Source organism: Lissotriton helveticus, chromosome 3_1 (genome assembly GCF_964261635.1).
Source record: "Lissotriton helveticus chromosome 3_1, aLisHel1.1, whole genome shotgun sequence".
NCBI lineage: Eukaryota > Metazoa > Chordata > Amphibia > Caudata > Salamandridae > Lissotriton > Lissotriton helveticus.
The window spans coordinates 2,008,914,670-2,008,942,170 of NC_136061.1; positions in this window are offsets into that span (position 1 = coordinate 2,008,914,670).

The following is a 27,501-nucleotide window of genomic DNA, read 5'->3' on the forward strand; positions in this document are numbered from 1 at the left end:
TGAGGTTGTTCAGTTTGAAACATACCATTTGAAGTTTCTACTGAAGCGTTCAGTGAAAGGCACGTCCAAATCCACGGAGCCAGTTGGCATTCGGCTGTCGGTCAGGGACAGGGAGAAGTCACCCTGGATAAATTGCGAATGTCATACTTGACTCATGAGGACCCACCTATTGGAATGTACTCCATCTCAGGGGGCAATTTACCTCAAGAAAGTAGACAGCCATATCTGGATTGGGTTTATTGAATATGGCTGACTGATGGCACTTAAAAATACATGTTCCTTTGATTATTATACTGATAACTAAAGATGATTTGTTTTGCTTAGGGAAAATGCCACCCATACAAAACTGTTGATGGTTTTGAAACTTGGAAGATTCACCTGAAGAGGTCTAAGACAGTCATAAGCTCACCATGTGGACACATTTGTGTTTTACCTACAGAAAAAGAAGATAACTATTTCAAGTTTATGAGGAGGATGTAATTGTTGATGGGGGTGTGAGGAGAAGGAAGGTTTAATAGTGTAAAGCAGTTTGTTGTTTGTGAGCTTAACAGTATTACGAACCACCTGGACTGCTGCTATTTCAATATCCAGGGAGGGTGGGGCTGACTGGTGCATGTAGTTAATTTTCTGATGGGTAATGTGGTTCAGTATCAAGATCACTCAGAATAACTGTAGGATTTTCCTAGGTGGTAGATGGAGTTTGTAGCTGTTGACGATATATATTTAAAAAAAATGAAACAAGTGACCTGAAATGGGTTTATAATGATGAGGATGGGATCGGTGTTTCTGGAGAGAGTGAGTTGATGAGGCAGAAGGGTAAATCATCATTGTAATAAAAAGTGACTTTTAGTGAGATGATGATGGTGACAATGAGTGAATGATCAGAGTTTCACAGTAGTGACAGTGGAGTATGCCATTGGAATGTGTGGCTTGTCAGAGAGATGTTTTGAGGTCTAGGTAGTATTCTGTAGTTCGTAAGTAAAGTTTATTAACCATTCGATTCATTAAAATCAATTTAGTAAAATAAGCTAAATGTATTACCTCCCCCACACTCCCCCCCCCCAATTCCCACAGCAGCTTGATGCCCCAGCTCATGTATTTTCTCGATTCAATGTTAATTTGCGCTTGCAGGAGAAAAGAACCTCTGGGTGTGTGAAATTATATGTCACTTCATTAAAATGTCCTAATTAAAAAACCCTGATTTGATCAAATCAGATAGACTGGAGTTTAATTCAATGACGGTTACAATTAGCAATACTGACCCCCTGCCCGAAATAGGGACTTGCTTCTCAACCACTTAATGTGATAAACTATAAGGTGCAGTTTTTAAAGTGCAATGTGCTATCTCCTCGGGCCAAGTGCTATACTTTGCTGCCAGCTAGTGCTCACCATTAAGATTATTGATTTGAAATCTAGTCTGATGTTCATGTGCTACTGGTGAGTGGCCTTTACTGTGCACTTCTGCGTTTAATGACAGGGTGGTCTGCCGCCACCTAGGAATAATCAAAAGTGCCTTGTTCTGATTAGACATGCGTATCTTGATCTATCAGTGGCTTGGGTCCAGCAGCTCATTCTTAGGTTCCGGTTAAGATGCACCGTGCCGGTTTTGATGTTCTGTGTCTTGGGCTATCAGGTGACTGTGAGATCTGTGGTGAATCTTCGAGGGCTAATCTGATTAAATGTGTGAACTTCGCCAATCTTGCAAGGTCACAAACCTTGGTTTTGGTAAAGCACCGATCTCGGGACTCCTTGCAAGTCCTCAAACCCATGGTCCTGAAGATGAGGTGAAGCAAACGGTGGCGAACTGCGGCCAATTTGGGACAGCAACACAAGTGAAAACAAGATTCCTTGTGGTATGCGCATAACCTGCAGGAGGCTACTTCCCCCTTGCATGCTCACGCTTGGTTGAAACAGTGATTCTTAATGCAATGAGCCTCATGTAGAGTATTTTCCTTCTGGCCTAAGCTAATAAAGCATCACAACAAAAATGCTGAGCTTTCCAGGGCTTGTATGACTTATCAAGTGCGCGGTGGTGGAATTGTGGTGAAATGTGCAGGCTTTCTGCTTCAACCTTCACATTGGTAATTGCTTGCCCCAACTTGGAATGCCAGGGTGAATTCTAGTGGATGATTGAGTTTCTGGGACTCTCGAGACCCTGATGTAGAACTTGATTAGGTCCCTAAGTAGCGCCAGGTCTGGTCTGCTGAGATTAAGCTCCAGCCTTAGCCTTGCGTTTCTGGCTTGTCTCGGACCTAGCAGTACTGATTTGAATGCTTTTGCTTGTGCTGTTAATAGGAACTTGTCCAGGGCACCTCAGAAGGCCAGGTGGTTGTAAAAGGAAAGGAAAACCTGCTCTCGCTTCAATGAAGCAAAGCAGAATTGCTTTTGAGTAGGGGGAGCTCCATGTCAGCAGCTCCCCTTGCTCAAAAGCAATGCCGGCTCCCTCAGGAGCCAGGGGTCGGCGGGACTGTGGGGGCATTAGGGCTCCCTCACTGTCCCCAACACAAAGGTCCGGCCCTGGGGTTTGGGGTCCCTGGGGCCAGAGGTGGCCTGGGAGGGGGGTCACATGGCCCCCTCCCCTTTATTTATTTAAAAAAATAATTCTGGGCCCTTGTGTTGGGGTCCTCGGGCCAATAGTGGCCTGAGGAGGGGTTGCCAGGCCCCGGGGGATGGGGTCCCTGGGGCCAAAGTGTCCTTGGTAAGGGGGGCCATGCGGCCTCCCTCCCGTAATTAAATAAAAAATGAAAGGCCAGGACCCGGGGGATGGGGTCCCTGGGGTCAGCCCCCCTCCCATATAACAATATAAAACAAGCAATGCCATGCCCCAGGGGATGGGGTCCCAGGGGCCAAAATCAGCCTCAGGAGGGGAGCCACACAGCCCCTTCACTTTTTTTTAAATATATTTATTTTCTAATGTGGCAGGCCCTGGGGGATGGGGTCACCAGGGCCCAAAATTAGATTAAAAGAAGGGGGGCCACACAGCCCCCCTTCTAACAAAATAAAAAGAAAATCCGCAAATCGCTGGAGGCCCCGTCCCCTCCCTGCACCACTCTGCAAACGCGCCCCCTTGTGCATTGTAAGTTGGGAATTAAGTCCCCTTGAATACTGAGGGTCCCTGGTGGCCAATTAGCCCACCTGGTACCTCCAGTAAGCGCCAGAAGCTGCGTTTGCAGAGTGGTGTACAAAGGGGCGCGGACTCTGACAACCTCGCTGCAAGGCAGCTCTGTGACGCTGTACCTGGTGGGCTAGTGTTCCAGGGGGCGAGTTTGCACAGTGGTGCAGGGAGGGGGCGAGGCCTGATATCACAAGTGTGCAAACGCACCCCCTGGCATGTTGTAATTTGGGGGATTAAGTCCCCTTGAATCCTGAGGGTCCCTGAGTCCCAACCAGCCCACCAGGTACCTCGAGTAAGCTACATAGAGCTGCGTGAAAGGTGGTTCAAGCCCACACCCCTTTTTACACTACTCTGCAAAACACGGGTTCTGGCGCACTGCTGGTGGGGCGATGAGGTTCTCTCTTGTCCTGAGGACATCAGGACACAAGTGGACTTCATCCTCCGGTTGTTCCCCAGGGACCCTCAGGATTCAAGGGGACTTAATAGGGATGTTATAGTTAGAAATTAGCATTTAAAAAACCTTATAAATTCACAGAAAAAAACATAGGTTTTAGGGACATTATAGTTAGAAATTAGCATTAAAAAACCTTAGAAATTCACTGAAAAAAACATAGGTTTCAGGGACGTTATAGTTAGTTGGACATTTCACTGGTACAAAACCAGAGAAATCCAGCCGTTATTGTTAGTTCAGCTAACTATAAATTGTGCCCCCGCAATGTACTGCTGATGACGTCACATATTACATCATTCATGACACGGTCAGTGACATCATTGATGACATCACTGATTACATCTCAAATGACATCACTGATGACATCATCCACGTGATAATCTGATGCACTTCCTCATACCCTAATATAACCTTTGATACACCCACTCTAAAATACAGACTACCATTTTCGAAACCATAGACACACCAATACCAGTTAGTACATATCCACTCACTAATTCCTAGGTCTACACACACATCCACTCATTCACCCATACAGTCACTCATACATGCCGTCAACCATCAATACGGCTCTATCATAAGCACTCACATATCTATACAGACACTCACACACCATCACTCATCCATAGAGTTACTCACACACCTAGTCAGTCATGCAAATAATCAATCACTTTCCCATTTACTCACCTATACAGTTATACACACACCACCTCACTTATTCAAACATATTCTAACACATACTTACACTTTTATACAATAACTAATACAAGCACACATTCATCCATACAGCCACTCTCACAATCACTCACTCCCACATATAGTCATTTATATACTACAACACCCACATATACTGCCTTTCACATATGCAGTTACTCACACATGTACCACTGAGACATCCATTCACTCACCAACACACCCATACACACACTCACCCACCCATATAGCCCTTTACAGATGCACTCTTGAACCCATACACCCAGTGAATCACCCACTCACACATCTATGCACAGCCACCCACCCCCACCCACCCACACAGACACTCAGGCACCCACACAGATACTCAAACAACCAATCAAAAACCCACATAGACCCTTATGTAGCTACTCACCAACCCATGCAACCGCTTACACACACACAGACAAACTGATACAGACATTCACACAGTTTAGTTACTAACCCATGCATTCAGTAAGACATGTTTAATCACTCACTTATACTGAGGAAAAACAGCCCAAATTACAACCGATGCCCAGGCTGCTGGCACAAGATGCCTCTTAGTTCCCATTTCGATCAGTTACCAAATAAAGAGACGGGCGCTGGAAGCGGGAGTGCAAGAACAGATTTTTATTTCTCATGAGGAGAGCCTGTCATTTCGGACACGCGCACAATGTCTTCAAGAGGTGCTCTAACAAGTTTCTCTGAGGCTCCGTCTTTTATACACAGGTTTATGATGCACAAACATTCCTTATTGCAATAAAGAAACTTTGAAGTACGAAAAGGCACGTTTGGAATCCCAGCTTCAGGCCTATTCCCATGCCTGTCGCTCGGATGTCGTTTCCCCTCCCAAATGTAACATGTGATTGTAATCTTGCAGCCGGACATTCGAACAGGACACGAGGGCAAGAGGGGGTGGTCAGATCTAAGGTTGGGCAGGCGATAAGATCGGGCACTTCGGTTGGTGTATCACGTTTTGCTATGCGGGGCCGTGGGGGGTACATCCATGAGGCTTTGTTTTATGACTTGAGACCGGGTCGAGAGGCCAGGTGTAGCCGGGGGGGGTCATCAGAAGAGGGGAAGGGTGTTCCTGGGAGGAATGCAGGGGGTGTCGGTCAGGCAGGGGTGTCACTTTTAGAGCAGGGTCGCGCAGAGGAAGAGGGTTTTATGGCCTATGCATGAGAGACCGGGGGCTGTCGGGGATGCTTGCGAGGCTGGGGAGTGAGGGGGAGAGAGAGACGCTGGCTATCGGGAGTGGGCAGAGAGGCCATGGTAATCAAAATGGTTGCTGCTTACGCGCACGTATGGATCTGAAAAGGATAAGATGGCGCCGATAATGTTTACGCCACAATCCAGATTTTTAACAGTCCTCCCTTTTCAACATATCTAGCCAGCATGTCAATTTATGTCTATCCCCATTATATTACGTATTTCGATATCATACAAAGCTTTCGTACGTTCAGCTTCGAAATTCGGAGTCTTAGGGTACATGCAGTTGGTAATGAGTGAACACAAATGAACGCCGCTTATGTACATATACATTGTCATTTTCCACAGTCGCCGCTTTTTAACATAAGTTAGTTCATTTCCATGTTTATCATAACTGACGGGGAGTACATATAGCCATGTGTGGTCAATGAAATAGCGTCTGTCAATACTGGCGAATTGCATATAACCATGTGCAGTCGATGCGATAGACGAGGTGCAATACATATGAATTTACATTTGTCGTGTTATATATACGAGTCTAGAGATCGGTATACAACTCAGTCGGAGTCAATCAAAGAAATGTTCCGACACATTATGGAACCATGTTCTGACTCTCTCTCCGGCGGTATCAAGGTACAGTTAAAAGTGACCGATGAAACATTTTGAAAGCAATACAAAGTGGTTGAGGGAGGAATTCAGTTCAATACAAGCAAGTAGTCAGGGGGGGGTAGAAAGTTCAGAAAGGGGAGGGGGGGGTCTTCGTCACAGTGTCTTTTTAGCAGCGAGCCATCACTGGTAAGCTCTAGTAGTTCGTGTTCTTCCGTTGGCGCTGTTGAGCACCGGCGGTGGAGCTATAGGTCCAGCTCGGATCCATCCTTAAACGTCGCAGGGTGCGATCTGTCCTCTGCTGTTAGACCACAGTCCTGTTTCCTAACTAATCTTCTTAAGGGTGCCTCATACTGGGCACCTGCATTTCTTTCTCCTTCCGTGGCAAACCCTATTCTACCTAAATGCTGTTCTTCTTCGCTGAGTCAAAATCCATGTGAAAAAAAGGGGGGTGGTCGGATAATCGAGGGAAGAGAGGGCGGAGTGGGATCAGATCTTTGAGACAAACCAAGGGAGCAAAGGATAACAAGCAGGCAGGCCCATCAATCGGGCTCAAAGGGGCGGGGACTTCTGGCACGCGTGGGTCAGCAAGCAGAGGGCTTCAAGGCAGCCCTCCATCCTTTCATTTTTCGTGTTTGAGAGTAGCGCCTCGTCCCGCGTCTCGTTGCTCTGCGGCTCCACCTTTGGTCGAGGTCACATGTGCTTCATGATCTGCGGCTAGGCTGTGCGTCACGTCCGGCCCCTCTCCTCCGGTGATGGTGTATCTTTGAATGGGTACAAAACAAGCTTTAGAGAACTGGCAGGAGAAGACATTTATACATTTCAATTCCGCCCCCAATCTTAAGTAGTTGGGGATACGTTCATCGGTCACGGTCAGAAGTTATCACTATGGAGTATGTAGGCGGGCTTTTCTACTGAGTGTGTACTAAGTCTATTTGGCGTTCGTTCATGACGTATATGGAGAGAAGTCAGACTCCTATCAACTGCGTATTCCATCAAACTCGAAATCGGATCCTTCGGTAGAGACTCGTCTTTCTAACCCAAGCCCTGGCAGTCTTCTATCATCATGAGAGAGGGACAGAGGCTAAACATTCATTTCTCGGGGAGCAACGGTTAATCAGGGTCATCAGTTATACTTCGGGATATGGAGCTGGGGTCAATCGGGAGAAACGAGGACGCTTTGGACATCCGTACTTGGGTGCAGAGAGGTGGGGCAATCTGGGCATTGGAGATCGTGTTTCTAATGAACTGAGAACAGAAGGCCACTGACATATAGTCCACCTATAAAAAAGGCCAGATTAGGGGACATCAGTCGTCTTACCTGTCCTTTCCTTCTTAGCCAATTCAAGTTCCATCATTTTACAGAAAGGAGAGGTAGTAATACGGCAAATTACAATTGTTTTAGTTTCTGTCAATTTTGCCGAACACCTTTGTGTTCAAAAACCAATTAGGCTTGTGCCGGCAGGGCACAACGTTACCACACAAAGGAAGAGGGAACAGGGGGACCCTCAGAGAGAGAGAGTCGTCCGCATTTTAAATGAACTATTTGGTACACGTACGACATGGAGAGAGAGAGAGAAAGAGAGAGAGAGAAACGTGTACAATAATAGGCCATTTAGTGCGCACACAACACAGAACAGTAGGGGTCAAGTTATACAGAAACACGGGCTGAGGGACGACGTAGATCCATACATTACGTAGACATGAATTCAGGCGGGGGGGAATAGTACATGTATTATATACAAAAATCCAAGACAAAACATAGAACAGTACTTGGCCAAAAAGATTTCTTCCTGCATGCTGCGCATCCTTAGTATCCTACTTAATTCATCTGGCTGCCTTTGCTGGTGGCCTCGGTTGCAAATACTTACACCTTTGTCAATTGTTCGGGAACTAACCTGGTTGGGCTAATACTCATGGTGGGATCTTCTAATCATTTTTAGCGAATGGGTATCCAGGCTGAGGCAACGGAGGGTGTCAGTCGGGAGAACAATGGGGCAGCTTTGAGTTTCATGTCTATGAGGGTGCAAGAAGGAGGTGGTAAATCTTAAACATTGACAATATTCCTAGTCTTCCAGGAGGAGGGTGCTTGGGTAAACCTCACCCCGGAATATTCCTGAACCTTTCCCTATTTAGTTACCGTATGAATTTACTCATGGGTGCACGTCATTCTTAGTTGCTTATTTGGGGTGCCGGTTGGAGTCATATTTTGTCATACTACAATAACCCGCCAAGTTTCTGCTTCAGGCCACCCTCCCAGTCGCTGGGTTCAGAGAGAGAGAGAGACGTTTCTAAGTAAGGGAGTGCTATATCGTTGTTTGTTCGTCGTGTATAGGTACCATATTCAGACCCCTCTTCCCCATTCCATCGGCCGTTCGATCATCACTTAAGTCATACATAAAACATTTCTCTTATCACTCCAAACGTGTGCAACGTGTATTCAGTCGAGCTATACACATCAGAGCATACACGCGTGCATTCATATCACACAAATTCACCACGTTCTCAGGGCAGTCCCCATAGACAATATAACATTTTTCCGTGCGGAACCATGGCGTGTTGCGTAGGTCTTCTCCATACTCTAGTCGACGTTCCGATGTGACCTGCAGAAAAGAAGGGGAAAAGAAGGGGTGGGGCAGCGTTTTATAACACATCAGCGCGCATAAGCCCGAAAATGCTTTTACTTACCACCTACTCGACCTATCTCCGCGGGATGCAGTCCCTTTCATCTCGGCGTTTAAGCCCAGAGGGACCGGTAGTGCGGGAGAGATAATCATGGATGGACTGTGTATTGCATAGATCGCCCAAGTGTGGTATTACGGATCGTGTGTAGGGAAGGGTCAAAACAAAGGGCAGTCAGTGTAAAGTGGGGGCGAACTCGTGATCTCCTTCGAGGAGGAGGGATGGTCTACAGTGGTACAGGGTCGTTTTTTGTTCATCAGGCACGGAAACTAGAGGGGCTAGGTGGCATTCCTTCGGAGTGGCTTAGGGGCATCTGAAACAACTTCCCTGATACATGTGGCACATAAAGTAAAGGCTAAATACCGGGACCTTTATCGATTGCTTTACGTTGCACAAAAATAAAAATATATATAAAAACACACACACAACAAACCTGGACCATTCACATTTGCAATATTTCTGTGTACTTTGCTTTTTAACCTTTAAGTAATCTAGTTGCCTCATTTCACCTGTATTTTACTTATATCGGAAACAGTGGCCATTCATTCGAAACTTACCAATCTAAGCGCTACAACTATGTTTGCTTTTCAAAAAAACCCTTATTCAAAAATGTTGGTGCACAAATACGGGTCTACAACCATGTGGGCCGGCCACGGAGCAGACTGGAACTGTACATGAGGGGATATTTATTTGAACGGAGTCGGTGACCGTTGATTTCATAAAGGTGCGAAAAGTGCAATAAAATCATATCGAAAATTCATTGTGGGCAAGTACCATAAGTGTCGAAAATTCGAACTTTCAATAATACGGTAATCAATGACGCGTCAGAACTTAACATCAATTCATTGTCCAAGTGTTCAATCAGTACCCATCCCCTCCCGCCATGCGATCAAGGCTGAGCAACCGGAACACAACAGGGAGTTGCGAGTTTCATTTGTACCGGCGCCATTTTGGGTGAGGTCAGGCAGGTCCAAGTATAGTCAAAATGTCTCCACCAACTTGTGGTTGGACCAGAGCCTCTTTCGGCAGTCCAAAAGTTTCGTTAAAGGGCAACAGAAGGGGCCGTCAACATGAACCATCAGTCAAAGGGGGGAGGGAGGCAACAATCTTTCCTACCGGGTCATACTGGTGTTCCACCGGAACTGATCAAATTGGTAGTCTGCAGGATTTTGGTCATTCAAACTGAGGCTGGCACCAGCATGAGAGCGCCGACGTCTCGTGGCTACGTCTTGGTCGTTCCGTGGGCAATCATGGCAGTCATTACCCATCGGGGGGGCCCGCGGGGGTCGGGGGCCCCAGCAGCTCTCATAGAATCTTCAAAGCTGAGGAGAACGCTTCTGGACGGGGGACTCATTTTCTAGCTGGCAAGCGACCTGGCCATCCTTGCACGCCAGGCCCAATCTCCCAAGAGTCGACCGTTATTTTATGAGTTCCGCGGCAACCGGCAGTCGCTGGATCGCAAGAGTAGACGGACTCCAGCCTGTCGGGCGTGGCGTTGCACCGCAAGAGTGGACGAACCCTTGTCGGTGAGTGGAGCGTTGGGGGTGCAGCTGAGGGGCCTCCACCTGGGGAGGTGGGAGAGGCTTGTCCGCGTCGCCTCTCCCTCCCAGTGCACCCCACGCCGTCTTCTGGCGCTGACATTCGTGATGGCCGGACCAGGCGATGAGAGAGGGGGGGGTCGGAGGCATAAGCAAGACATCCCCCCCCCGTGGCCTGCAAGGCGCCAGAAGAAGAGGATGGGAAGACCAGTACATTCCGGGCCATCCACCCCACGGCCTCTCCGGCCGATGGCGGCCAGCCGGGCCCCGCCCTGCACGTGTCGAGGCCTCGTCTTCCGGGTGGGGGTAACCGTGGACCTGTTGCACTTCGGGAGCTTCCGGAATGGGGGTAGGTATCTGCTGACTTGTATCTATCTTATGTTACCGTTATTGGGCGTGGCGGGCGGTGGGACAAACATGTTTGGAGCAGTGAGGGGCGGCGGAGCCTAGCTACCTCGTGGCTGCCGTGATATCAAGCTTGGCTTCTCTCACCACTTTCATGTTTCTTATTGCGGGCTATTTCTAACGTTTCTTATTTCTAGCGAAGTCAAAAAACTCATCAGTGGCCTACTGATTTTGCTCGATTTCTTTTACCTTCCTTTTCTAGTGTGTTTTTGCGCTAAAGTTTCTGTTAACAGGATACGGTGGTTACTTCGTATTTTACATATGTCCTTTTTATTAGGGGCGCCCTCCGGTTGAGCCAGATGATCTACCTCTAATAAATGGTCCGGGTGGAACTAGTTTACCAATCAGTGGGGAGTAGATAGGCATGACAGATTACAACGGGGGACAAAGGTCCGCATTACCTACCCTTCACTACTTGCAAAGACTAGACAGAATATTTCTATTCCACGTTATTTGCAAACAGAGAATACCTCAAAAGAACTATTCCTTGAACAATAAATGTCCAGACAATCAATCAATCAGTGGGGAGAAAAACAGGCATGACGGATTACAACGGGGGACAAAAGTCCGCATTACCTATCCTTCGCTATCTGCAAAGGGAGACAGAATATTCCTATTCTTCTCTGTTTGTAGACAGGGAATATCTCAAAAGAGCGATAATCGATAAAAATCGATAACAAACAATCAGTGGGGAGAAAGATAGGCATGACGGATTACAATGGGGACAAAAGTCTGCATTACCTACCCTTCACTATCTGCAAAGGGAGACAGAATATTACTATTCTTCCCCGTTTGTAGACAGAGAATGTCTCAAAGAGCAACAGAGCAATCAATCAATCAGTGGGGAGAAAAATAGGCATGACGGATTACAACGGCGGACAAAAGTCCGCATTACCTATCCTTCACTATTTGCAAAGAGAGAGGAACGTTCCTATTCGTCGCTGTTTGCAAACAGAGAATGTCTCAAAGAGAACCAATACTTCAAGTAGCAACCAAGGCTAAATGAACCAATCAATGAACAATACCAGTATTTAAATACCGATTCCAATATAAACAATCAATCAATCAGATGGATAAAGTCATCCTATCAATCGGACGTAAAGACGTCCTACTTAACCTTACCCGGACCGGACCGTGTGGACAGTTCTTCGCCTTCCCTTTCCAGCGCCTGATCGTTCTCTTACTCCATGTTTTTACCGCAGCATTCCTGTGGGATCCCAGTCAGGACAGTAGGTCGCTTGAGAGAGGTCCGTTCAGAATCGGTGAAGTTCATTCAATCGGCAGCCGGACGAGGGACCTCTCAAGGCAGGTATACTCCAATCGTTCAGATGTTCACCCCATCGTCTGGACCTCTCTTACCGGACCTTCTGTCGCTGATGGGCCCCGCGTTGGGACGCCAATTGAGGAAAAACAGCCCAAATTACAACCGATGCCCAGGCTGCTGGCACAAGATGCCTCTTAGTTCCCATTTCGATCAGTTACCAAATAAAGAGACGGGCGCTGGAAGCGGGAGTGCAAGAGCAGATTTTTATTTCTCATGAGGAGAACCTGTCATTTCGGACACGCGCACAATGTCTTCAAGAGGTGCTCTAACAAGTTTCTCTGAGGCTCCGTCTTTTATACACAGGTTTATGATGCACAAACATTCCTTATTGCAATAAAGAAACTTTGAAGTACGAAAAGGCACGTTTGGAATCCCAGCTTCAGGCCTATTCCCATGCCTGTCGCTCGGATGTCGTTTCCCCTCCCAAATGTAACATGTGATTGTAATCTTGCAGCCGGACATTCCAACAGGACACGAGGGCAAGAGGGGGTGGTCAGATCTAAGGTTGGGCAGGCGATAAGATCGGGCACTTCGGTTGGTGTATCACGTTTTGCTATGCGGGGCCGGGGGGGGTACATCCATGAGGCTTTGTTTTATGACTTGAGACCGGGTCGAGAGGCCAGGTGTAGCCGGGGGGGGTCATCAGAAGAGGGAAAGGGTGTTCCTGGGAGGAATGCAGGGGGTGTCGGTCAGGCTAGGGTGTCACTCTTAGAGCAGGGTCGCGCAGAGGAAGAGGATTTTATGGCCTTTGCATGAGAGACCGGGGGCTGTCGGGGATGCTTGCGAGGCTGGGGAGTGAGGGGGAGAGAGAGACGCTGGCTATCGGAAGTGGGCAGAGAGGCCATGGTAATCAAAATGGTTGCTGCTTACGCGCACGTATGGATCTGAAAAGGACAAGATGGCGCCGATAATGTTTACGCCACAATCCAGATTTTTAACAGTCCTCCCTTTTCAACATATCTAGCCAGCATGTCAATTTATGTCTATCCCCATTATATTACGTATTTCGATATCATACAAAGCTTTCGTAAGTTCAGCTTCGAAATTCGGAGTCTTAGGGCACAAGCAGTTGGTAATGAATGAACACAAATGAACGCCGCTTATGTACATATACATTGTCATTTTCCACAATACAGTCAGTCACACACCTACTAAATCATTCAGTCAGACAGTCATACAATCACTCATTCTTCAATACACCTTGGCCAATAGATATAACATATTTAAACTTTACAGAATTACAGTAACTGGATGATGTCATCAGTGATGTCCTCAGTGATATCATTTGAGATTATCGGGGGATGAAGTCAACTTGTGTCCTGAGGTCCTCAGAACACAAGAGAACTGCATAGCCCCACCAGCAGTGCTCCAAGAGGCATGTTTGCAGAGTGATGTAAAAAGGGGCGTGGCCTTGAACCACCTCTCTGCAATCCAGCTGTGTGGTGCTTACTGGAGGTACCTGGTTGGCTAGTTGGCCCCCAGGGACCTTCAGTATTCAAGGGGAATTAAGTCCCCAACTAACCACGCGCCAGGGGGTGGGTTTGCAGAGTGGTGGGGAAAGGTGGCATGGCCTCTGACGAGATGCCATTTAAAAAAAGAAGAAATTTAAATTGGGAAGGGGGCCGTGTGGCCACCCTCCTGAGACCAATTTTGTCTCCGGGGACTCCGTCCCGTAATTTTTGGGAGGGTGGACCCTATCACCCCGGGCCGGACTTTCCATGTTTAGTAAACAAAGGTTTTAATTAGAGGGGAGGGGGCTCCAAGGCCCCCCTCCATGGCCTCTTCTGGCCCCGGGGACCCCATCACCGGGGCCTGGCCACACAGTTAGGCACCGTGGGGGGAGCCCCAATGCCCCCATGGTCCTGCCGGCTCCCCATTTCCTGCGGGAGCCAGCATTGCTTTTGCACACGGGGAGCTGCTGACATGCAGCTCCCCTTGTGCAAATGCAATCTGCTTTGGTTTTTGGAAGCGAGAGAAGGTTTCCTGCTCTCGCTTCCAAAAACAAAAGCAGTGTTTGCTATGGCAGGGCGGGAGGTGTGCTCCCGCCCTGCCATAGCAAACAGCAATGTCCCGGGGGTGGACATTGCAGGAGCCAGCCCTGTGGGCTGGTGGACCCCAGAGCCATTAAGGACTCCAGGAGGGGGTTGTACATCCCCCCTCCCTTCATTTACATTGGGGCAGTGTGTGGGGGGCTCGTGCCGCACCACACTAATAAAGCCCCAGGGAGGTGGCGGTCCTCAGGGTTTCGGGGGGCCACAAGGCCCCCCACCCTAATTTTAAGAAAGCCCCAGGAGGTGGGGGTTCCCGGGGCCCCTGCGACATAAATTGGCAAGCCCCCAGGGTGCCTAAATACAATGAAGCACGTTTTGTAAAAAGTTTTGTCAGCCGAATTCGCACACCCAGCGTGAATTCAGTCGATTGGAAAACAAAGCTTTAATTGGCCCAGAGGGTCCTTGTGGGACCCCCTGAGCAGGCCTAGGGGGTCAGGGTATTTGTACCCTGCCCCTATTTCTTGTTTTTTACCTTTTTTTTTTACTCTTTTCTTGTGACTCGGTTACTGAGTCACCAGAAGGCTGCCAACAGTTCCTGGTTTGGAGTGTTTGCAGCCAATTAGAACTCAGACTCCTCCTCGGTGCTCAGATATCCAAAGTTTTCTTTTTTTAAATGTCTCAGGAACTACTGAACGGATTTACACCATTTAAAAAAAGGTTGCTTCTGGACCAAGACCTACCTTTTTGTCAAATTTGGTGCAATTCCGTTCAGCAGTTCGGGCTGTAGCTTTGTCTAAATTTCCTACAGAAATGAACATGGAGAAAACGTGTTTTTGGACCCCCCTTTTTTTGCTGCCCCCGCTTGACGAATCATCCCGAAACTCACAAGACAGGAGCTGACCAGGGTGCCTTATTAGTTTTGAAAATTTCACGAAGATTTGTCAAACAGATATTGTCAAATCAATAAACACTTTTCCTACTTAAACTAGGTCCTAATTATAACTACCTACTGGCGACCAGCATGTAATACATATATATATGTACACACACACATATATATAATGTAACACAACTAATAAAACAATATATATTATATTAATTTTCTTTGTTCAATTCTTCAAATTTACTACTATAAAAAGTATATTTTAAAAAATATATATATGTCGTTTACATGTCTTTAATGGTATAACTATGACTGGCATATTAAATGACACAAACCTTTCCATGTCTATCACTATCTCACATGTTGCCCTGGCAACCCACCTGACCCTCTAGTGACTTCTCTGTACTACTATAAAAATGCTAATTTCTTTAATGAACACAGATGTAGTGAACAAGGTGGACTTGTCAGCCGAAACGCGTCTGGTCGTTTTGGAATAAATTATTCTTTGATCTTTAACCCACTGAAATGGTGCCTGTTTTGAATATTGCAGAACCAGGATTGGAACTATATATATATATATATATATATATATATATATATATATATATATATATATATATATATATATATATCCTGAATTCCGTTCCTCTCAAGCACATGCAGCTTCCTCTGCCAGCAAGTAGACACCGGACACGGACCTCGAGGTACTTCACAAATTTATTACGCAGAAAGAGTCACAGACGTTTCGGCTCAGCGGAGCCTTGATCACATGACAGCGTTTGTAATGCAAGGTACACCTTTTAAAGTGCTAGTGTGTGGTTTAACTTAAATCACCTGTGCAAATACGTGAATGAACATAAAAGACTTACTAGGTAGGGCACCCAACAATCTTGATTCGGTATTCTCAATAGATGTGAAATACATGTAAAGAATAACATGTAAAATACATTAAATTGCTATTTTCAATGTTAATCAGATTCCATAACCTCTCTAAAATGAGAAAATACATTTAAAGCATAACATGTATGTTACAATAGATTGCTGTTTTCAATGCTGATAAGAATCCAATACTCGTTCTTTTGACAATTATTGTAAAATACCATGAGCAGTAAACACGGATAAATAGATTAAAAAGACCTTTTTGTTAAAAACATATATCATTTGCCTACCACTTAACTGTATACATCAGCGACATTGCCTGTGGACCTAAAGAAATGCAGAATAATATAAAGTGCTAAGTGCCAACGTTATAAAGTGCAAATTCGTGCTAAAGTGCATCATCCTAACTAATGTGCAAATATAGCAAAACTGTGCAAATATGCAATTTTTACAATTCATAGGCCCAACTTGGATATGTTTAAAAATGGAATGTTTAACTTCATCTGATGTAAAAAGTGGTAAGGATTTCAAAAAGGTTCTCACCCGTATACTGTCTCTAAAATAGCCATAGATATTGCATCGTCATACTATGTATAATGGATTCCTAAGTCACATCCCGATTCAAACTTGTTTGCATATAATTTGTAACTTTCTTCATTATCTGGGTGCCATTATTGGTATGTCTAAAAATTTAAGTGTGAGAGAGTGAGTAAAAGTTAACCGGGTCTTAAAGACCCAAGAAAAAAACCCAGCCCTAAAAGATAAAAAACAATAAAATATCCAATGTTAGGTTCCCTGTGGTATATTTCATTATATGGGTTCCTAACCTGGTAAAAACAGTGCACAGTGATAAAAAGTTTTTTTGAACTAAATGAATAATTTTCCTATAGCAGCAAATCCTACAATATTCGCTGGTGTGTGCTCGCAGCCCCCACGAGGTCTGTCACAACAGTCACCCGTCCGGATGACCGCCCTGGACATTACCCACGTGGAGGAGAGTCCACCACCACAAATATTATTCTTAGTTAGAGCAAGCAAGTGTGGAGATCCTCAGTCACATTCAGCCCACAAGGCGCTTTAGTATTCAGCAGAAGAATGTACTTTGTTTCAAGCTTCCTGAGCCTGGTTTCCCTGTCTCCACCCCGTCTGCTGTTAATGACCGAATCGATAACCCAATATTTTAGACCCTTGTTGTTACTCTGATGCTGATCTCTGAAGTGACGCGCCACTGGATAGGTGCTGTCCTCATTCGTTATTGCTCGCAAATGCTGTAATATGCGTTTATGGACAGCATTCCTCGTGCTGCCCACGTATTGTAGTCCACATGGGCAGCTTAGGACGTAAATGGCGTATTCTGTCTTGCATGTTAAGATTGGGTTATCACATGGTTCTTTCCAGTGAATCCATCTTTGAATGTTTTCATATTTATGCCATGTGTACATGCCTTGCAGACCTTACAGTTATAGAAGCCTTTGTTTTTTTGCCACCACTCTGTTTTAACAAAGGGATCAGGGTTGGTTTTAACAATGTGATCCCTTAAAGAGGGGGCCCTGCTAAAGGTTAATGAGATTTGTTTAGGCAAAGTACTGCCTATCACATTATCTTTAAGCACTGTAGGCCAGTGTTTGTTCACTATTCTTCTGATTTGTCGATGTTGATTAGTGAACCCCGTTATTAACCTAAAGCACTCAGGCTCTATCTTTTCAGGTATAGCTTTGTCATGTACCATGTCTGGCTCCCTATCTACTTTCCTGATTAGGAGCTCCTCTCTACTCATATTCATGGATTTCTGGATCGCTTGTTCGATCACTTTTCTGGAGTAGCCTCTCTCAAGGAATCTACTTCTGCTTTCCCTCTGCGCCTGCTCCAGATCTATAGGGTTGCTGCAAATGCGTCTTAAGCGCAGCATCTCCCCATATGGGATACTGGAGATCAAATGTATGGGGTGGGCACTCGCAGCATGAAGAATGCTGTTACCAGCCGTCTTTTTTCTAAATACCTTTGATTCCAAGCGACTCCCCTTGATGTAGAGTTCGGCATCGAGGAATGTGACTTTTTCTTGGCTCAGAGTCGCTGTGAATCTGAGGTTTAGGGGATTGTCATTAATTGCCTCCACAAATTTCTGGGCTTCTTCATAGCTACCCCTCCATATGACGAATAAATCATCTATGAAGCGGAACCAAGCCACTAGATTGTTCCTGATGATGTGTTGATACCCATAGCTGAGGACCAGCTCCTCCCAAGCCCCCATGTGCAAACATGCGTAGCTCGGAGAGAAGCTGGCCCCCATTGCTACTCCCTGCTTCTGGCGGTACAATTGTTGATTAAACAAGAAAACATTGTTGCTAAGACCAAAAACTCAACATATCTAGCAGCATTTTGGTATGTTTTTCATTGCCTGGTTCCCTTCTGGAGAGGTAGTAACGTATTGCCTCCAACCCATCGCTATGTGAAATGCTCGTATAGAGTGCTGTTACATCGAGTGCTATCAGCCAATCACCTTCCTGAATTTGTACTTCCTTGATCTTAACCAGAAAGTCCCCTGTGTCACGTATATATGACCCCAATTGTTGAACATAACCTTGCAAAAAGTAGTCAATATAAATTGAGGTATGTTCCAGAAGACCCCCCCGTGCGGATATAATCGGCCTTCCAGGTGGGTGGTTGGAGTCTTTATGTATTTTAGGTATAAAATACAAAATTGGGGTAACAGGGTGCTCAATCTTCAGATATTTGAATTCAGTGTCAGTGATGAGTTTGGCTGATTGCCATTTGCAAAGTTTGCGATGAAATTGGTCTCTAATAGTCAATAACTCACGATTATTGATTTTCTCATAGCATAGATGGTCATTTAGTTGGCTATATGCCTCTTTGTCATAATTAATTTTTGTCATGAGGACAACGTTTCCCCCTTTGTCACTGTTTCTGATTACCAAATTCTTTTCCTTATTCAACTTGTCAATCAATGCCTTGTATTGTTGTTGTTGGGCAGAATATTTGCGTTTTTTGCCTCCTATCTGACTTTGTAACTTCTTTAACTCAGCTACAACATTTTCATGAAAAATATCAATGTTGTCTCTTAGAAGTATAGGATAAAATGTGGATGGTGCTTTAAATTAAGTGGTAGTTGAGATTCTATTACCACTCTCATCAATCCCCTTGCTGATTTCGTTATTGCATGGGATTTCTCCATACCCTGCTCCTTCAGTCTCCCATAGTTCTCTCAGTATCCGAGTTCCTTGTGATGCTTCGGACTCCTCTGTTTCAACTGTTGGATTCGTATCAGGTATTGTTCCATCTTTATTTTTCATGGCATAAAACTTGCGTAACTTAAGTTTTCTGACCGCTTTGTATACATTGCATCGTGTACTGGCATAATCAAACTCACATGGGGATGCATAAGATAGGCCAAGTTTAAGAATATTCTCCTCTTTTTCTGTGAGTGACAATTCTGTTAGGTTCACAACAGTACGGTTGGTGGTTCCATTTATTCCTGTTGGTGGGCATTCCTTCGCCCGGTTCCACCTCCTTTCTTCTTCTGAGATCCTCTTTTTTGCCACCCGCGCCCTCTGGCGGCGCCTGTAATTTGCCCTATGTTTTCTTGATTGCCCCTTGTATGGGACCTTAGGGTGTTCCGTCTGTCCTGGCCTAAAAAAATCATTTCCTGGCCTGGTGTAAGCTTCGGTAGGCCTGCCGCTTGTACTTGCCTGCGGCGGTCTGCTTCCGAATCTGTATCAGGATCAGAACTAATTGCGGCACTTGAAGAGTCACTCATTCTATCGGTTCCCATTGTTGAAGTACTAGTATGGCTTTGGGGATTTCTTGCTTTGGGTTGTTGTTTGGGGCCACCCCTGCGCAATGTTTCAAACTTGCGCGCAAAAGTAAAAATTTGGCCAAGCTCATAGTCATTTCTGTCTCTTTGAAACTTGTATGATTTTCTTGCCACAATTTTTGCCTCCTCCTTCTTTAGTCGTTCCTGCATAATTTTGGAGAGTCTGTTTTTTTCTTCATCTTCCTCCAAGCCATCAATTTCCTCTTGTAGATCCGCTATTTCTGTGAGGAGTTTGGTTCTATCTATGTCCGCATATTTAATGAGCACCTGTACCTGGCGACGCGATGCCTCCAAATTGATCTCTGCCCACTCTTTCATCAAGTCGGGGATTGGATTATCGTAGGTGGGGGCTGTTAATATTCTCAATCCTCGTGGAATACGATTCACTTCGATATAACGCTGCAGTGATTTTGATTCCCACCACTTAGCTTGCTCTTGAAATGACTTTTTTTCCAATTTTTTAAATAATTCTTTGATTTTAGTTGTGCTGCTGCCACTAGCTTCAGTGTTATTCCTCCCATGTATGTTGGTTGGGATAGGGGTGTCATCGGAGAACGTCGTTGCAGCTAACGTCTCCCGTTCCCTTACGCTGTCACCCGACATCTTTCTGCAATGTTAAGATGGTATACTGGTAACGTCTAGTAATCCGTATTAGATCAACGGCTGTCTAAACCTTTTACCAGCTTGAGCCTCTCTCCTTTCCCAGCTAATCCGTCTGTATACAAGAGCTTACTTGATTTCCGGCGCCTGTATTCTTCGGATCCGCAAACCACAGTCACGGTTGCAACTCGAGCCCGAGTCGCTTGCAGCCGTAGGTGCCGGATAATCCTCCGCTCTGTAATCCAATCAAATTTCGATAGCTGGGGGTCAGACGCCTTTCTCCTTCCGGAGCATGTATTCTCCTGAACGCCGTCCAGGGGAAAGATTCGTGTAATGGCGTCGACCAATTGTTAAGGAGGGTCCCGTGTAAAGCCAGGACGAATCCCACTGGCTATATTTCCTGAATTCCGTTCCTCTCAAGCACATGCAGCTTCCTCTGCCAGCAAGTAGACACCGGACACGGACCTCGAGGTACTTCACAAATTTATTACGCAGAAAGAGTCACAGACGTTTCGGCTCAGCGGAGCCTTGATCACATGACAGCGTTTGTAATGCAAGGTACACCTTTTAAAGTGCTAGTGTGTGGTTTAACTTATATCACCTGTGCAAATACGTGAATGAACATAAAAGACATACTAGGTAGGGCACCCAACAATCTTGATTCGGTATTCTCAATAGATGTGAAATACATTTAAAGAATAACATGTAAAATACATTAAATTGCTATTTTCAATGTTAATCAGATTCCATAACCTCTCTAAAATGAGAAAATACATTTAAAGCATAACATGTATGTTACAATGGATTGCTGTTTTCAATGCTGATAAGAATCCATCAGTGATGTCATCAGTGATGTCACTGACCATGTCATGAATGATGTAATATGTGACATCATCAGCAGTGGATTGCGGGTGCGCGATATATAGTTAGTGCAACTAACTATATATGGAATTTCAATGGTTTTGTGTGAGTAAAATAAGGTTTTTTAAATGCTAATTCCTAACTATATATGGTCTATAACCTATGGTTTTTTCAGTGAATTTTCAAGGTTTTGTAAATGCTAATTCCTAACTATATATGATCTATAACCTATGGTTTTTTCAGTGAATTTCAATGGTTTTTTAATAGCAAATATCATAAGCTGTCGAATGTCAAGTACGTGGTAAGTGAAAACATTTTCGTGTTTATGCACACTGATCTGCTTTGAATGGTGCCCCCCCCCTCATTTCTATTAGGAGTACTCTCTCTTTGCACATAGTGAAGGGTAGTTAACGCAGGCCTTTGCCCCCGTTGTAATACGTCGTGCCTGCTTCTCTCTCCATTTGATTGATTGTTATCCAAGTATTTACTGTTTTAGAATTGGTTCTCTTTGGTTCATTCTCTATTTACAAACAAACACAGAGTCGCAATACTCTGTTTAGTCTTTGCAGATAAAGAAAAATCGTGTAAAAAAAAAAGAAAAGGAATCGAGCAAAATCAGTAGGCCACTAACGGGATCTCTTTTTGACCTCGCTAAAATAGAAACATTAGGAACAACCCCTCATGACAAATACAAAACTAGTGAAATGAACTGAACTCCACACAATGATGGCTGCAAAACAGCTCGGCTCCGCCACCCACCCCGCCCAAAATAACGATAAAGAGCGGCTGCCATGATTGGTTGCGGAATGGCCACGACGGAGCTACGAAATGGTACTGCTCTCATGCTAACCCCAGCTTCAGTCTGAAACATCCAGAAACACTGTAGACTACCAATTCGATCAGTTCCGGTAGCGCCCCAATGTAACCCGGTAGAGAAGAACTAGCCCTCCCCTCTTTGACTGATGGTTCTTGTTGCCTGTCCCTTCTGTTGTCATTTAACAGAACTATTTAGCCTGCTGAAAGGGGTTGTGTTCCGACCGCTGGTTGGTCGAGACATTTTGACTATATTCTGGACCTGCGTTGTCGCGTAATGCGTCATATGACGCGCCGCGTTAGCGCATCCGGAAGTCATCCGGGGCGCGCAGCGCGTAACGTAAGCATAACAAGTCATGTGACTTGTTAATAAAACTTTTCATTGGTTCATTTTACTTTTCTTATTGTAATGATGAAAGGCTTGGTCATATGACCTAAAAATTACGCTTTTTATTACTTCCGAACATTATTTTTTCTTAAATATATGTTATAATGTTCCAGGCTAATGTACTTTCCCGGAAAATTTACAACTGTCCTGCAAGTAAAATATATTCTTTTTTCGAGAAAAAGAGCGTTTCTTCGTCCCATGACGGAGCCGTTGAGCAAAAGAGGGTCGACCTGCTGTCTTAGTCGCCGATACGCCTGAATATGAGATTCTTATCGATCACTTTATGTTGCAGGAATAGAAAACACAACAGCCCTTGACCATTTATCTTTACTGCGTTCCTTCGTATTATACCTTTTACCCTTCATGTAATTGGTCTGCTTTATTTCACTTGCCTTTTAATGATTCTAAAACAGTGACTATTATTAAAAACTTTACCAATGTATATACTACTACCATGTTTTCTTTTAAAAACCTTTATTGTGAAAATTTCATTATACAAATACGAGCCTATAACCACGTGGGCCGGCCACGGAGCAAACTGTAATCGTATATGATGAGTAGACATTTACACTGTAGAGGAACGTAACGGGCGGGCCATTAGGTTGCAAGAACTAAGGTGTCTAACAGTTACGGAATCGGTGGACGTACATTTTATAATTAAAATACGACAGGGCCAGTTACAATAAAATTATCTAGATATACATTTGCGGGCAAGTACCATGGGTGACGTTAATTCGAACTTTCAATAGTACAGTAATCAATAACACATCAGAACTTAATATCAATAGGGATGTCGAAATATTCAATCAATTCTCGTCCCCGCCCGCCATGTGCTTCAAAACTGCATACGTATCTCGTGATTTCAAGGTTCTGCAACCAGTACACAACAAGGAGTTACGAGTCCCATTTATTCCGGCGCCATTTTGGGCGAGGACGGGCAGGTCCAGGATATAGTCAAAATGTCTCTACCAACCATCGACTATGATGATGTTCATATGCTGTATTTATTAGAGTAACACTCATCTGTCCACATGAAATTAATTTGCCACAATCTAAACATGTCATTTTAATCTTTCCAAAGTTCTTCTAAATATTTGGGACCGTTTCCCTTGCCTCTGATGCTGTCAGTGCCACTTCTTTGATGAATGTACTAGCAGGTCAGGGGTTCTCCTCCAAATCTCTCTTTTATGCAGCACTATAATTAATTGGTGCCACCTCTCCATATGACGATGCATGGTATAGTTACCATAACTATATTTTTTTTCGGTTCCTCTGGAGAGTTCATCGTGGCAGATGAAGCGTGTAACGTACCGGGCATTTACCTTTTTTTGCATGTACAGGAAAGGAAAAAAAAAACGAGCGTCCGAGTTCTAAGGTGTCCCAGGGCCATTTTAGTGGACCAGGCCCAAATCCAAAGAACAGGCCGCCATTTTGAGAGTCCTGTTGCAGCCGCCTGTCGCTGTAGCATCAAGAGCAGCCGAAACTCAGCTGAATGGCAACTGAAACGGTAAAGGGGCGCTCCACTACAGCAGACGAGCCTCCACCTAGGAAGGCCCGTTCACGCCGCCTCCCCACCCCCCCCCTTCGGGCACCCCACGCCGTTATTCGGAGCAGTATTGTAGGATGGCCACATCAGTGCGGCAACTTGCTAGACATCACCTCGGTGGTAACCGAATCTCAACGCCTTGTGGTGTCTTCTATTCAGAAAACATTGTTATGCTGCCTTCGACCTATTCGCCGCAAGTGCGCACACAACTCAACTGCATAGCTTGCTAGACACCACCTCGGTGCCATCCGGATCTTGGAATCTCAGCGCCTTTTGGTGTCTTCTCTTCAGAAAATTTTGTTGCGCTGCCTTTGGCCCCATTCGCACATCGGTCCGCTACTGACGCCATCTCACAGGCTAATGGGGCGCCCCACGCCGAGTTTCAGCATTGTAGGATGACCACACCAGTACAGCAACTTGCTAGACATCACCTCGGTGCCATCCGGATCTCGGCGCCCCACTGCAGATGAAGTGCCTCTCAACTATGAAACCACCAGGGTGACATCCGGATCTTGGCGCGTTGTGCTGCCTTCCGCCTATTCGCACATCGGTCCGCTACTGACACCATCTCACAGGCTAATGGGGCGCCCCACGCCGAGTTTCAGCATTGTAGGATGACCACACCAGTACAGCAACTTGCTAGACATCACCTCGGTGCCATCCGGATCTCGGAGCCCCACTGCAGATGAAGTGCCTCTCAACTATGAAACCACCACGGTGACATCCGGATCTTGGCGCGTTGTGCTGCCTTCGGCCTATTCGCACATCGGTCCGCTACTGACGCCATCTCACAGGCTAATGGGGCGCCCCACGCCGAGTTTCAGCATTGTAGGATGACCACACCAGTACAGCAACTTGCTAGACATCACCTCGGTGCCATCCGGATCTCGGCGCCCCACTGCAGATGAAGTGCCTCTCAACTATGAAACCACCACGGTGACATCCGGATCTTGGCGCGTTGTGCTGCCTTCGGCCTATTCGCACATCGGTCCGCTACTGACGCCATCTCACAGACTAATGGGGCGCCCCACGCCGAGTTTCAGCATTGTAGGATGACCACACCAGTGCACCTTACTAGACACCACCTCGGTGCCATCCGGATCTTGGCATCTCAGCGCCTTGTGGTGTCTTCTATTCAGAAAATATTCTTGCGCTACCTTTGCCCCATTCACACATCGGTCCGCTACTGACGCCATCTCACAGGCTAATAGGGCGCCCCACGCCGAGTTTCAGCATTGTAGGATGACCACACCAGTACAGCAACTTGCTAGACATCACCTCGGTGCCATCCAGATCTTGGCATCTCAACGCCTAGTGGTATCTTCCATACAGAAAATATTGTTGCGCTGCCTCTGAGGTTCCGTGACGATTTTACCCGTGTTTGTAACATTGTCGCAAATGCATAATTTTGGTATCAGTGAACCGCAAATGATCCATTTAGTATATCCTGGTGTTTTCGCTATGCTACGAGCAAGAGCACTCCTGTTACAAACACATTTCTGTTCTACCCGTGGCATCCATCTTAGAACAAGGAAGCCATTTTGTATTCCTTGCCCTCACATAGTCAATGGACACGCTATGACCTCTTTTCATTTAAGGACACGTAGGCTTTAGCCGGCAATTCACCTTGCTAGTGACACGTGCACCTTAGGCCAGCAACGCTGTGGCAGCATGACTCGGCAAGAGCTGCCTCCTCAGCCTGAGGCCAGTCCTGCTATACTGGTTCTCGTGTTCGTTGGCCTGATCATGATTAGACGGCCGAAGCTGGTGGCCGTGCCCATTTACGACCCACAAACATCTCTTATCCTACTCTTCTATCTTCTGCACCTGGCTCTGCTCCTTTCCTTCTGGGCCTTTATTAGGGGGAGGTAACGAAATTTACGATGAGGCGGTCCGGGTCTTGAATGGAAAGTTGACATGGGATTATGATGGAATAGTGGGAACCCCTCGTTCGTAATGTTTTTAACATCAGATATTGTTGACGATTCCTGTACAACGCCAAATATTTATTGTACAAGACACAAAGGTTTTGGAATGTGCTAACATGTAAAGAATTTGCCTGAAGCCCAATATTCAGTATATAAGGAGCAACCCTCTTTGTACAAATTGAACAGGCTCCTAGATACTGCCCATGTGTAGTTTCTGTGACTTCTGTGTCCCTGCAGTAATAAACCTTTGGTCTTTGACGCCACCATCGAGAAGCCCGTGTTTCTGTTTGTTAGTGCACCGAGACAGGTTGAACTCCGGGGTCTTCGGGTGTTTTCCCTGACACCTCTGGACGGAACCAAAAAGTCCAGAACTCCAATTGGCGCCCAACGTGGGGCGACGTCATTCGGTACCGGTCCAAAAGCCTGAAGAGTTCGAGAAGCTTCGTGTGAAGATTTCAGAGGGAGGCGCCCCACTTCATCGATCCCGGCATATCGCAAAAGTGGCCCGACGTTCTCTTCCACGAGGGTTCCCGTTCAGACGGCTGCAGTGGTTCGTTGCCTTGACCGTCGCCCTGTCTTGGACCCGAGGTGCAGTCCTTAGTACGGCGAGACGTGACGGGTTTCTCCTTGGTGACGTCTTCAGTGCCTCAGTTAAGTATTAAGTGGTTGATAGTTGGTTACTTCGTAAGGGTTGTTTCTGTTTTGCTAATCCTTTTAGTTCTTGGTTTGGTTCGGTTTTATAAGATTGTCGCTGGTTATTCTGGTTACGATAATCATTCAGTTCAGTTCGGGTATCGATACGTTTGTCAGTTCTGGTAGGCCTAAGTTCTTGGTTCAAGTGCGCACCTTTCTTCAATTTGTGTTTCGTCTGTTTTGTGTTCCGGGTTATAAAATGGTAAGTCGGAAAAATTGTATGTTGTCTTGTTTTAGTTGCAACAGTGATTCCCAGTTGGAGGACTCGTGTTCGGTTCCTCCGATTGGAACTCCCCTTTATGATCTATATTGCAAATTTGGTGTGGGCCCTATCTCTTATAACGAGGTATGGATCCACTACACTAAGAAAGATGGTGTCCTTAGTTGGCCACTGCATGGTAGTTTCGAACCTCAAGTTCTTGATAATTTAGAAACGAAATTGTTCAAGAAGAAAGCCCGGCCGGCAATGTTTGATTCTTTCCGTTATTGGCGAAAAGAATCTAAACAGAGAGAAATTAAAAAGTTGAAAAAAGAACAGAAAGAGCAAGAGTTGACTTTAGAACAGTCTGCTAAGCAGCTGCAACTCAACGAGTTTGAGAAAGCGATGGAGGTGGCCAATAGAGAGCATAATTTAGCAATAGACAAGTGCTATCCTGCTTTGCCATCAAGTACAGCTAAGATAGTAGAGGACCCTGAAAAGGATCCCCTGTTATCTTACTTGTTACGATCACCCCCACCGTATGCACAGGGTGCTACGGCTCCACCTATACCGAATGTTCAATTACCGGTTGCTGGACAACCTGGTGTTCCCGCTCCTCTGAATCAAGTTCCTGTACCTCCTGTGATCACTATTAATGTTCCTTCGACACCCCCTCTTTCAGGGTTGCCGGCTCCTTTACCTATACCTGTATCGCTCACACCTGCTAGTTCACAAGCTGTTTTGCCCGCTACTCCTACTGTTTCTAATCTATCTGTTCCAACTGCTACTCTATTTACTGCTTCTGCTAATATTATGACTCCACTTTCTGTTCGTCGAAGAATCA